The sequence below is a fragment of the Macaca thibetana genome, chromosome 12 (assembly GCF_024542745.1).
Source record: "Macaca thibetana thibetana isolate TM-01 chromosome 12, ASM2454274v1, whole genome shotgun sequence".
NCBI lineage: Eukaryota > Metazoa > Chordata > Mammalia > Primates > Cercopithecidae > Macaca > Macaca thibetana.
In genome coordinates, this window is record NC_065589.1 from 53,985,445 (window position 1) to 53,999,867 (window position 14,423).

The window sequence follows — 14,423 nt, forward strand, 5'->3', positions numbered from 1 at the left end:
GTAAGATGTATGCTGATCATACTTAGAAACCTACTGCACAGACTGCCAAAGGAAATTTCCAGACACAGAGGATGTTTGGCTGTGCAAACAGTGGCCTTCTGCCTTTCCATGTGTCCTAGAAAGAAATTCAGAGAAGGAAACAGCAGTAACTATTCGATTGCAAATATGTTTTAGTGATTATATGTAAGGAGAACTACACTGGCCACTGGCCACTGGCCACATTTACTGTAGTTATAAATAAGGAGTCCTGGGAAAGGTTTGACAAGAACACATGTTTGGATCAAACAGTTCTGTTACGAAAAAGACAGATTGCTGTAAAGGTACTTCAGCCAGGAGATTCACTCACTGGCAGCTGCTATTATTAAAGTAGTAACAGAAAAAAAATTTCTGTAGTGTGATATTTATATCACGTTTGCTATTTATGCATACCCAACTGGACATTTCCACAGTAATTCAGGAGGAAAATAATTCTAACCCACTTGAAAGCATAGCTATGTGCTGTCCTGGCACCCTTACTTATTAGCTCACAGAACAGGTAAATTAACATTTACTGAGGGTGGGGCCATACCAGGGTTTTATATATCTTCTCACATTTTATTCTTTAAAAAATTTATGTTCAGCAACTTATAACAGTTCTGCGTAAAGATGAAAGCATTTAGACTCAGAGATTTTAATTTGCCCATGTCACACAGCTACTAAAACATGAAGTTAGAATTTGATTCCAATTCACTGAAAGCCAAAATTTCATGACTATCCCTTAATGCCACATTGGCCAAATAGATACAGAACAATACTTGTTCCAGTCCTTAAAGAAAATCCAGGTGTATAGCAAAGTGAATAAATCATGGATTTCCTCATGGAAAGGGCAGAGGTTTGTCGTCATTGGAATACACACTTACTCTGGATATGGGTTTGACTGTCCTGCACATAATGATTCTGCCAAGACTGCCATCTGTGAACCATGGAATTCCTTATCCACTGTCATGGTATTCCACACAGCATTGCCTCCGACCAAGACACTCACTTTACAGCTAAAGAAGAGGGGCAGTGGGCTCATACTCATGGAATTCACTGGTCTTACCATGTTCCCCATCATCCTGAGGCAACTGGAATTATAGAATGGTGGAATGGGCTTTTGAAATCAAAATAATGACACCAACTAGGTGACAATACTTTGCAGGGCTGGGGCAAAGTTCTCCAGAAAGCTGTGTTTGCTCTGAATCAGCATCTAATATATGGTACTGTTTCTCCCATAGCCAGGATTCACGGGTCTAGGAAGCAAGGGGTGCAAGTGGAAGTGGCACCACTCACCATCGCCCCTAGTGATCCACTAGCAAAATTTTTGCTTCCTGTTCCCATGACATTACATTTTGCTGGCCTAGAGGTCTTAGTTCCAGAGGGAGGAACACTGCCACCAGGAGACACAACAAGGATTCCATCAAACTGAAAGTTAAGATTGCCACCTGGATACTTTGGCCCTCTCCTACCTTTAAGTCAACAGGCTAAGAAGAGAGTTACAGTGTTGGCTGGGGTGACTGATCCAGACTATCAAGACGAAATTGGTCTACTACTCCACAACAAAGGTAAGGAAGAGAATGCATGGAATACAGGAGATCCATTAGGATGCCTCTTAGTATTACCACATCCTGTGATTAAGATCAATGGGAAGCTACAACAGCCCAATCCAGGGAGGACTACTAATGACCCAGACCTCTCTGGAATGAAGATTTGGGTCACTCCACCAGGAAAAACCCCACTACCTGCTGAGGTGCTTGCTGAAGGCAAAGGGAATACAGAATGGGGAGTGGAATAAGGTAGTCATCAATAACAGCGGCGACCATGTGACCAGCTGCAGAAATGAGGACTGTAATTGGGTCCTGAGTATTTCCTCCTTCTTTTGTTAAAAACATGTTTGTGCATGTATACACTTGCACTAAAAAATATCTTCATTTTATTTCCTCTCTTCTTTATCATGTGACATAAGATTTATTGACTTCACATCAGCATTTAAGTATTGTTAACTTTTTGTAATAGTATTTGGGTTGGGGATTGGTGAGTTTCTGGTTGTACGAAGGAAACTTGTATTATGTTAGGTGTGATTATGACCTTATCATTGTCTTTATTTGAAGATTATGTATGATCTCAGGAGAAGTACATGGGTTCAAGTTGACAAGGGGTGGACTCGTGATGGTTAATACTGAGTGTCCACTTGAAGGATACAAAGTATTGATCCTTGGTGTGTCTGTGAGGGTGCTACCAAAGGAGTTTAATATTTGAGTCAGTGGGATGGCAAAGGCAAACCCACCCTTAATCTGGGTGGGGAAATCTAATCAGCTGCTAGTGTAGCTAGAATATAAGCAGGCAGAAAAATGTGAAAAGAGAGACCGACCTAGCCTTTCAACCTACATCTTTTTCCCATACTGAATGCTTCCTGCCGTCGAACGTCCGACTCCAAGTTCTTCAGTTTTGGAACTTGGACTGGTTCTCCTTGCTCCTCGGCCTGTGGGACTTTTAGATTGTGCGAGTTAATACTTAATAAAATAATATATATATTAACATGTATATACACACACATAAATAATTATACATATGTACATAATCATATATAAACATATATATATTTTCCATTAGTTCTGTCCCTCTGGAGAAGCTTGACTAATACAGGCTCTTATCTCATTGATGAGGGGTAATGCCATTACCTTGGGGATTAGGATTTCAACATATATATTTTGGGGGTACACAAAGACTCACTTCATAGCATACACATATCATAATTTAACATAAGAAGGCATTTTTTTCTTGTAAGCAAAGATGGATTTTAACCTATTTTGATGGAATCATGCAGCATATAACTACACTACTATTAAAACATTCAATAACATCATTGGTACTCTATTAAAATTTCCATTTGATAGTTTTTAGGCCTTATTCCTATTTAGCACTATTTCATTATATCATGATGCATTAAATGTGTTGGTTAAGACCATGGATTTTAAAACTAGACTACAGATTTGAATCCTCACTATGCCACTTAGTAGCAGTGATGTTGGGTAGAATATGTAAAATCTCTGTATCTCATTTCATTATCCATAAAATATGGGTAGAAGTAACACCCAGCACATAGGGATATTATGAGGATTAAACGGATTATTACATTTGAAGTGTTGATAACAGTGCCTGGAACATGGTAAGGGCTGAAAAAACATTAGCTATTGCTATTATTATTTCCATTTTTCTGGTAATTTTATAACAAAAATCAATGGAAAAATAGGATTCATAAACCTATATTAACTCTAAACTATTTTATTAGACATATTAATTTTATTGAGAAACATTTGCAATTATATGTGCATGTGCATATATATGTGCATATATATGTGTGTGTGTGTATATATATAGCTGAGATAGAGTAACCATATAATTTATAACTCAAAGATGGATTGTGTTGAGCATAATAATTTTACTTAATGGTGGGTCATTGTGTGCAAATGTGAGCAAGTGTATCTCTCTGCCAAGTCCAAAACTTTTAATTCCCTCATATTTTTTTTTAAAAGCTTGGGTCTCTGAAAGCAGAAAACTTTTCTAGAGAAAAACACTTTTTGAAACAATTATTTACTTCATATTACAGCAGGAAGGAGAGGAAGGAGAGCATGTAAACTATGATTTAATGATGCTCTTGCAGCTGGGCAGTCTGACTTGGAGGGAAATGAGGGATTAGTTGATGAGCTGGAAAGAGTCGGTAGGTATATATATTTGAGTACGGTGTGTGGACCAGGTGAGGACAGAGCAGAGAAGCAGGTGTGAGAAGGTGGAAACAGAGCACACTGTGAAAACAACAAGAAATGTGTTTTGGGATAAGCGGTAGGCTAAGGGGTGGTAAAGGGTTGTTTACAAGTCTGTGCTTGTAGTTGAGCGTCTCAGACAAGACAGCACCAGGAAGTGCTGATGTGTGCATTTGAGAACATTGTTTGAAAATGATTCATTTTGTTTAGACCCAGACACAGGATAAGAGCTGGAAGGGGCCTAAAACTTCTGTCTCCAAAATCATCCAAAACAGATGATGGTTGTCTATGCTAATTATAAAGCCTCATAAAGAGGTTTTCACCATCTAATAAAACCAGACTATAAGTGACAGCCATCATTAATATACGCACTTTTCAGTAGTTACTAAGGCAAGTACAAAGACAATGATATTTAATGAATTAACATTTGCATCAAACTGGACAATCCTATTGCCTTCTACTTTCCCTTATTCTAATTTCATTTGATTCATCAATTTAAAATGAAAAATAATTTTTATTTCTTCATTTTGAATTAGAAAATGCACATGTTTATGCCTTCCTTATTTGTCCTACTGGCTTTGATGTTTTAACTTTTGTTCTCAAAAACTCAGCTTTAGTATTAGACTCCTGGGCCAATTGCATCTGTCATTCTCTAGTCATGATAATTGTTAAGGGATGGAAAAGCATAATGAAATTAAGATGTTCCTTTCTCTATCATCTTGAATTATTTTCTTACAGGACTTTGCAGGAGAGGTGGAGTAGAAAGAATAAAGAACAAATCAAAGGGCAAAATCAAGAAAATCAGCAAAGGCAGAAAAGTCAGAATAAGGACATATGTTGAAATAAGACTCAGAGAAGTCTTGGCCATGAAATTTTATGGATTGTTTTCCACAAAATTTATGTCATGTTTAAATAATGGTTTTGAACCAGGATCGTCCTTTTCTTTGGTGGTTTATTGTCATCTTTGCCATGAAACTTCATTCTAGAGTCTGGACTTCCAGGCTGGCATCCACATTTAGTTTTCTGAAATTCCTAGAATTAGATTATAAAGATAGGTATTGACTCTGGAGGGCCATTATTTTGCATTTGATAAGCAGCCTTAGGAAGCAAAGAGAGCTAAGACCTAACAATATAAAAACATGGTAAAGTTCCTTTTACTAGTGGTTAAAAACTGAAAAAGCAGGAATACTATGGTGGTCTCTCAGGAAAACCCTGAATCAATGTTCCTACCCCTATTCTACTATCTTCATCTGAAATGTGTTTCTTGCCACTGTACCGTTAACACTTCCGCCTTGTCTTTCAGTCTACAAGGCAAACAGGGCATGCACATGTGCCTCCCTGCTATCTATAGCTGCCTTTGAATGGCAGTAAAGATATAAAACAGAGTGAGTCCTTGGGAATACTGTAAACAAGAGAGGATTCCTCTAGCAAACCAGATATGGTTCAAACTTGTAGAACTCCAAAAGTGGAAAGGGATATACTGATAGATAAAGTAGATGTGTGAAAAAAAAGTTATAGTTTGGAAATGGTACAGGAGTAAGAAGCTACACATTAGGAAAAAGCTCTTCCTTGCTGAGCCCGAGATAAATTGTAAATTTGGAGCTGGAAGGCCAAAAAAGAGTAGACTTGAGTAGAGTCACAGAAATATATGTGGTCTAAGGTGACTTCTCATCCTCCCACACGTTTGAGCAGAATTCTACAATATTAGTTCACAGGTGGAAACCCAAGACTTACCTTCTATAATCAGTGACTAATAGACATGGGGAGGGGTTAATCATAAAGTGTATACTAAGTTGAATGAAGTAAAGAAGAACCTAAAAGGAAACCATATTTCCACAATGTTCTAGGAAGAACCGGTACCTAATAGAACCATATTATGGAGAATTATTCTACTGCCAATTAACATACTTTGTTTTGGCATTTGTGAAGTTATTGAGCTACCCTCCCTACTCCAAGGTTATACACTATAAAGGAAAGCTTGCTTTTCAACAGAATCCATCAACTTTCATGGAGCTCACAATGAGCCCTTCCTATTCAGGTAGACAGATTTACACTACTAAAAAAAAAAAGTATGATAGCAATTTATGCTGAGTAATATGAAATTATGTTAATAAATATGAATGTATAACCAAGGATAACTAGGCATTTGAAGAATACTAACAGTCTGTAAGAGAAAGACCAAGGTGGACAAACAGATTAGCAGATCTCAGAAATAGAAATGATATAAAAAATAGTAGAGAATTTTAAAATTCAAATGTGTCCTTAGAGATATTTGAGAACATATATCATCCATAGGTCAAGAACAAGTTATTGGAGAATAGGAGTGATTATAGACCAAGAAGAGCTCTTTAAAATTAAAAATACACAGCAAATAATCTAAAAATAATACAGAGCTATTAAAAAAAGAACTAGCACATTGGAAATAAAATCGAGCAAAATTACCAGACCACACACCAAAGGGAAAAAAGATGAAACAAGTTATTAGATAGGGAAAACACAGAGAACTCACATCCTAGCACATATTGGAAATGCCCAGAAGAGAGAAAATAGAACTGGGGACGAGGATATTCAAATAAACAATTGGTCAAGGAGTCCAAAGAAAGAACAGATGTTTGAGCAAGAAGATGAGAGAGTATCTTTCAGATAACAGGAGGGAAAGAAAGGACTATTTCTTCAGAGCCCAGAGGTGAGAATGTCTCCAGCTTTTGAAGTCACTGTGACTGCAACTGAGTGGCCAAGGGTGAGGGGAGTTGGACATGAGGTAAGAGAAATCATGGGAGCCAGATTTTTTTGGTCCTTGTTGTGCTGACAACTGTTAGGTGAATGGGGCTGATTGGACGGTTCTGAGCAGAAGGAATGACGTGATTTGACCTAGTTTTTGAAAGGATGACACTGACTGCTATTCTTAGTTAAAGTATGTTTTGAATAACTTTTTTTTTTCATGAAGACTATGTGGGTTTTAGTCTGAACCCTTGAGTATTTGAGACTGTCTTTCTATTGTTTTTATTGTGTGAGTAGAATTGGGTTGGCTCTTAAACCTTTCCCCTGAAAACTCAGTAGATATTATAGTGTCTTTTAACATTTAATGTTGTAGAAGAGGAATAAGAAATGATTCTTATTTTTCTTTTTGTGTAGGTAAAATTTATTTTGTTTTTTAAGAGAAGTCTCTGACATTGTTTACCTTTGAAACTCAAATATTTCACCAGTGGTATCTAAGCAGTGACTGTTCACCATTAATTTTATTCCATATATATGTGTGTCCACCTTTTTATAGTACTACAATATTTATTTAGCTCTTATCACGTGTAACTATTTTATTTAAGCCTTGCAACAACTCAGTGAGCCTTTTACCATTCTCTCCGTTTTATATATTCATTCATGCCTTTGTTACAGCTCTCAATATAGTCCTTTGTGCTCTTGGCATCTCTACCTGCTGTTTGAGTCTCTTTGAGGCTGGGTCTTGATCACATCTGAATCTTGTTGGATTGGCAAGAGGGGTTGTTAGCACGAGTGAGGGCAGGCATAACTGTGGGAACAGTGTGGTCATTGTGGGGAAAGGGGAACCAGAGGGGGATCGGTAGGTCCAGGGGCTTTCTCAGCATAAGCCTAGTCCTCCAGTAACCCTCACTTCAGGTAAGACATTGATGTGGGGCCTGAAGACAGAGTGAGTCTTTTTGATCTCCACATTTCAGCCTTTCTTCAGCTAACAACAGTTTTGTCTCTTCTACATGGCTCCATATTTTTAGATAAACTATCTTTTGTTATTTCCTGAAACATATTTCCCCAAGATGTTTGGTGATCTGTGGTGCCTGTCTAAGCACACGATAATACTCAAGGGGAAAAGCTACTATGCTAGACACTTCTGGCTGCCTACCAAAAGCCACTCCCTAAATCTTTCGTTCCTGCTAACGGAGCCCATTTTCTTTACGTGGTGGTCTAAGATCCCTTGATCTCTAGAAAATGAAGCAATCTGCCAAACCCATTAAATGAGTTGTGATTTGTTTATGCCAATCATGGCAACTTTAACTCTCATCTGATAGAAACTTATTTTTCTGGACTTCTTGCAGGTGGGAGTAACCAAGTGATCGCAGAGACATTCTGCTCAGTGGATGTGGTTCTAAAAAGTAAATTTATTTCCCAGTGAAAGAGATAGTCTTGAGACTAATGTTAGATAAGCCTCCTATTTCCCCTTCTTCCTGCTCTGAAGATGGATATAACCTGCCTTGAGCTATGACAGACACCTATAACTCAGAAGATGGAAAAAAAAATGAAACTATAGTAAAGCAGGGAGAATAAGCCTGGATCCTTGCTGACATCACTGAGCTGCCTGGCTGAGGTTGTGAGGGTTTTAAATTAAGAAAACAATACATATTTTTATGGTTTAAGCCACTGTAATTGAGGTAGTGTGTTAATTGCTGCCAAATCTTTCTTAACAAACACAGCCATTTAGAAAATAGTATTTGATAGGAGTATTGAAATATTAAATATCCCCCCACAAAAAACAAGGTAAATGGTAATGATTTCCTCATTAAGAATACATTTAGATACCCTGATATTTTCAATTTAGCTATAAACACAGAGGTTATATGATAAACAACAAGTCTTGAAGAAGGTTAGTTCTGAATGCTTGTTACAATTATTTATCTAGCGGTAGAGCCCATTTGAAAGTTTAATTCCAATTTGATTTGAAGCAATAGTCACAGAGTAATTCATTCTTGCATATTTGATTTTCAAATGTGCTTTCCCATTAAAAATTGTATCTCTTTAATATAGTTTAGATAATATTGAAGTGAATTTAGATAATTTTAGGATCTTTGCAATAGGTAGTGGTAATATTTTAATACCTTTCATATGTAGATAGACATGTAGACAGGAGGTGGTTGTGGACATCAGATTGATTATTAGTCAAAATCAAACATAAATATTTAACTTCTTAACTGGGGCTGGGACTGAAAATAGAGGACATGGGGAATTATATACTATCAGCATACTCACAAAACATAGCTGGTAATGGGTGAAATATGATTTGAGCATATGAGTCAACTGTGTGTTATCCTCATTTTAGAAAAAGGGTAATGTGCAATAAACTTTAAGAAATGAAACAAAATACTTTCAACATATGTTTTTCTGCAACAGCTGAGTTCTTTCAAGACTTGTGTGCCCACTTATAATCCTACAACTGAAAAGGAAAAAAAATTTAGAAAAGTTTCATAGGTCATCAACATGATAATTAATAAACTGGCAATAAAAGTGATGAGTAAGTTCCAAAGAACGTTTTCATGTTTAGTCTTGGTTAAACACTGAGAGATGGGCCTGATCTCTAAGTATATAAAAGATGAATATACAAAGGAGAGAAGCCAGCTGTTCTCCTTCTTTACTGGTGACTGAAAAGGCAAAAATGGGTCCAATTTGTGATGATCTTGAGGACATAGGCCTAGGCAAAGTCTACTGTTTGTGTAACATGTGGATAATGTGCCGCTCCTTTCCTCAAAGGATATTCTGGGATGTTTGACCTTTAAAGAAGCCTTCCAACTCTATTTCATGATTCCAAAAAAGAATCAAGTTATGTTTGAACAAGATAAAAGAATAAGTAGGAGAAAAAAACTTTCAGAATGTCAACAACAACATACAAACTCGGATTAGTCGTTAGTCACTCTTTGTTCTCCACTAGAAAATTTATAACTCTGAAAATGAAAAGGAATGAGGAATGTTTGGTGGGCGGATATCAATGTGAAGAATAATAAAGTTTAAAGTTATTTATAAATTACAAAATTAGGCCATCTCAAACAACCTATTAGTGTAATATGAACTTAGCATGCTTTGGCTTAAATGGAGATTTAACTATTAATGTGTCTTCTTCTTCCCACTGAACATGGTGTGATAGACAATCCCTAACGTCTCAAAATCTTCTGCTGGGGGCTTTTTGTCTGGAGTGATCTTTAGTTATACACTAGGTGAGAAGATATTTTCAAGCCATCTTCCCTGGATGAGATGACATTTCCACTGACGCATGTTTTAACAATTCATTTCTCTCACTCATCAGATGTTTTTGACTTTCGGAAATTTCATCACTCCTAAATGCTCTGCCCTCACAAATTTGGGTTAAACATTTCTATCATTCCCCAAAAAAGTTTTATAGTCTAGCTCTAGTTCAGAATACAAGCTAAGTCTAACATAACTTGACTTCTCAAACAGTCAAAGCTGGACAGAAGAAAAGCATGTTCACAGGAATGCTGGCAGATATACTTCCAGTTCTAGCCAGAAAACAGTCTTTTCTCACATTATTTCAGCATGTCCAGTTCAATCCAGGTCAGAAACCAGTGATGCCAAACATTCGCCTGTGTTTCTGGCCCTTCAGAAATCAGCAAACCCTTGGGTGGCTGAGAATATATTTATTTAAGCATGATCGTTCTTTAAAACCATTTACCCTGCCTGGTAGAAGCTGTGGGAACTATTGATCTCACAGACAATGATTCTGTCATGTAACAATCCACGTTTTTTGTTTTTCTCTGTGTTTTCATGCTTTATTTTATTTTCTGAATTTAGTAAGAATTCCACTATATCATTAACTTTAAAATTTATATTTATTTTAATTATTCGTCAAAACCAAATACAAATACTTAGCTTCTTGATTCAGCTTGATTTAGCTCTTGATTTGGCTTCTTGATCAACATATTGGTGAAAAAGAAGGATACATGTACTTTAAACAAAAATAAAAAACTTTTTAAGTCATGTTAGGTATTTGACTCTCCAAAATAACAACAGAATAAAAGATGCTGTGAATGTTGTGGTTCTAGTTGACAATGAGTTCTTTCTTGTCTTAGAATTAATGAGATTTTTGGCTATATTTATATAGACTAAAAATTAAAAAATTCTTACAGAAAAAATATACCCTTTACACAAAATTTATGCAATGAATGACAATAGGCTTTCTTCTAAAGCTATATCTAGGCCCATATCATAATAGAAAACATGAGGATCCATATATGAAAGTTTCTAAGGGTCTACCCTAGGTTTTAAGGTATATAGTTTCCAGTTTCCTTCATGCTTGTGTAATTCTTCTCTTTCAAATCAAGAAAACTGGTTTTTAGTAATATATATTGTTTATGGAACAGTACTTAGGTGTTTTATAAAGTTTGAACAAAACTTGAATAACCAAGAAGAATGCCAGGGATGTCTGGTTGCATTAGCCGTGATAATTTCAGCCAGGCAAGTGAGCAGTGGTGTTTGCAGGACTGTCCCTCTGGTGTGCCATCATTAATGTGACTCAGAGCCTGTTTTCTCCAGGGCTCTTGGTTCAAGTTCTTGAACAAGAGTATCTGATTGATCACTGGCCTGAGGCAGGAGGAATATGGACTTAGTACTTACTGTATAATTTAACTGCATATGTTAATTTTACTAACGTGTTACAAATCAGATACTCACATCAAGGGAAAAAGAAACCCCAAGAGTATATCAAAATATGATAACAGCAAGACTGGCAATATCCAATAGTATCCAATATCCAATATCCACACACAAAAACGATACTATGCATTAGTTGGATTAATGTTTTACCAATTTGATTCTGCATCCATCAGAAGTAAAAGACATCGCTTTACAGGTGATACCACTATTGTAGTTGAGGGGCTTCCATTCTTATGAGATGACAAATACTTAGTTAATTCATTAGTCCAATGGCATTTAAAAATTACTGTACTAAGAAAATTGGATTATTTTCTATAAGATCTCATATCTTACAAATAGTTCTCAGGAAAAAGACCATGTAAAGATGGAAATACATTGAGTAGGTAGATGAAAAGATAACATCTCTATTGAAAAAGTACATAGATTTGAATTTCTTTCTTTCTTTATTTTTTTTTTTTCCCGAGACGGAGTCTCATCTGTCGCCCAGGCAGGAGTCCATCGGTGTGATCTCCGCTCACTGCAAGACAAGCTCCACCTCCCGGGATCACGCCATTCTCCTGCCTCAGCCTCCCTAGTAGCTGGGACTACAGGTGCCTGCCACCACCCCTGGCTAATTTTTTTGTGTTTTTAGTGTAGACGGGATTTCACCGTGTTAGCCAGGATGGTCTCCATCTCCTGACCTCGTGATCCGCCCGCCTCGGCCTCCCAAAGTGCTGGGATTACAGGCGTGAGTCACCATGCCCGGCCAGATTTGAATTTCTTTTCTCCTTTTCTTCTTTCCTTTTCTTTCACTTCCTTATTTATTTATTCTTTTTCTAAAATTCCTTATGTCTTATAAAGGAGGTAAAAATATTTTAGTTTGGCTTTTTTAAGTAAAGAAAACTCAAACCACTCTATACAATATGCTATATACAACATATTTTAGTAAATACTGACTAGTTCTCAAATATTTTTCTTACAGTACAAACCCTATAGTCCATGTATTATTTTGTAGAGAAAGTATAGAGAACATTTACCAGTACAGACTTTTCCTTCCTTCTTTATTTTTGCTAAATGAGTTGTTACTTTGTAAAGAACCCATATTTTCTTGTTCTTAACTTGAAGACACTGAAAATGATTGTTTTCCTGATAAAAAATTACTTGAGAAAACTGATTTTGGGGGGCGGAGCAAGATGGCCAAATAGGAACAGCTCCAGTCTCCAACTCCCAGCGCGAGCGACACAGAAGACCAGTGATTTCTGCATTTTCAACTGAGGTACTGGGTTCATCTCACTGGGGAGTGCCGGACGATCAGTGCTGGTCAGCTGCTGCAGCCCGACCAGCGAGAGCTGAAGCAGGGCGAGGCATTGCCTCACCTGGGAAGCGCAAGGGGGAAGGGAATCCCTTTTCCTAGCCAGGGGAACTGAGATACACAACACCTGGAAAATCGGGTAACTCCCACCCCAATACTGTGCTTTAAGCAAACAGGCACACCAGGAGATCATATCCCACACCTGGCCGGGAGGGTCCCACACCCACGGAGCCTCCCTCATTGCTAGCACAGCAGTCTGTGATCTACCGGCAAGGCAGCAGCGAGGCTGGGGGAGGGGCGCCCGCCATTGCTGAGGCTTAAGTAGGTAAACAAAGCTGCTGGGAAGCTCGAACTGGGTGGAGCTCACAGCAGCTCAAGGAAACCTGCCTGTCTCTGTAGACTCCACCTCTGGGGACAGGGCAATAACAAACGCAGCCGAAACCTCTGCAGACGCAAACGACTCTGTCTGACAGCTTTGAAGAGAGCAGTGGATCTCCCAACACGGAGGTTGAGATCTGAGAAGGGACAGACTCCCTGCTCAAGTGGGTCCCTGACCCCTGAGTAGCCTAACTGGGAGACATCCCCCACTAGGGGCAGTCTGACACCCCACACCTCACAGGGTGGAGTACACCCCTGAGAGGAAGCTTCCAAAGCAAGAATCAGACAGGTACACTCCCTGTTCAGAAATATTCTATCTTCTGCAGCCTCTGCTGCTGATACCCAGGCAAACAGGGTCTGGAGTGGACCTCAAGCAATCTCCAACAGACCTACAGCTGAGGATCCTGACTGTTAGAAGGAAAACTATCAAACAGGAAGGACACCTACACCAAAACCCCATCAGTACATCACCATCATCAAAGACCAGAGGCAGATAAAACCACAAAGATGGGGAAAAAGCAGGGCAGAAAAGCTGGAAATTCAAAAAATAAGAGCGCATCTCCCCCGGCAAAGGAGCGCAGCTCATCGCCAGCAACGGATCAAAGCTGGACGGAGAATGACTTTGACGAGATGAGAGAAGAAGGCTTCAGTCCATCAAATTTCTCAGAGCTAAAGGAGGAATTACGTACCCAGCGCAAAGAAACTAAAAATCTTGAAAAAAAAGTGGAAGAATTGATGGCTAGAGTAATTAATGCAGAGAAGGTCATAAACGAAATGAAAGAGATGAAAACCATGACACGAGAAATACGTGACAAATGCACAAGCTTCAGTAACCGACTCGATCAACTGGAAGAAAGAGTATCTGCGATTGAGGATCAAATAAATGAAATGAAGCGAGAAGAGAAACCAAAAGAAAAAAGAAGAAAAAGAAATGAACAAAGCCTGCAAGAAGTATGGGATTATGTAAAAAGACCAAATCTACGTCTGATTGGGGTGCTTGAAAGTGAGGGGGAAAATGGAACCAAGTTGGAAAACACTCTTCAGGATATCATCCAGGAGAACTTCCCCAACCTAGTAGGGCAGGCCAACATTCAAATCCAGGAAATACAGAGAACGCCACAAAGATACTCCTCGAGAAGAGCAACTCCAAGACACATAATTGCCAGATTCACCAAAGTTGAAATGAAGGAAAAAATCTTAAGGGCAGCCAGAGAGAAAGGTCGGGTTACCCACAAAGGGAAGCCCATCAGACTAACAGCAGATCTCTCGGCAGAAACTCTCCAAGCCAGAAGAGAGTGGGGGCCAATATTCAACATTCTTAAAGAAAAGAATTTTAAACCCAGAATTTCATATCCAGCCAAACTAAGTTTCATAAGTGAAGGAGAAATAAAATCCTTTACAGATAAGCAAATGCTTAGAGATTTTGTCACCACTAGGCCTGCCTTACAAGAGACCCTGAAGGAAGCACTCAACATGGAAAGGAACAACCGGTACCAGCCATTGCAAAAACATGCCAAAATGTAAAGACCATCGAGGCTAGGAAGAAACTGCATCAACTAACGAGC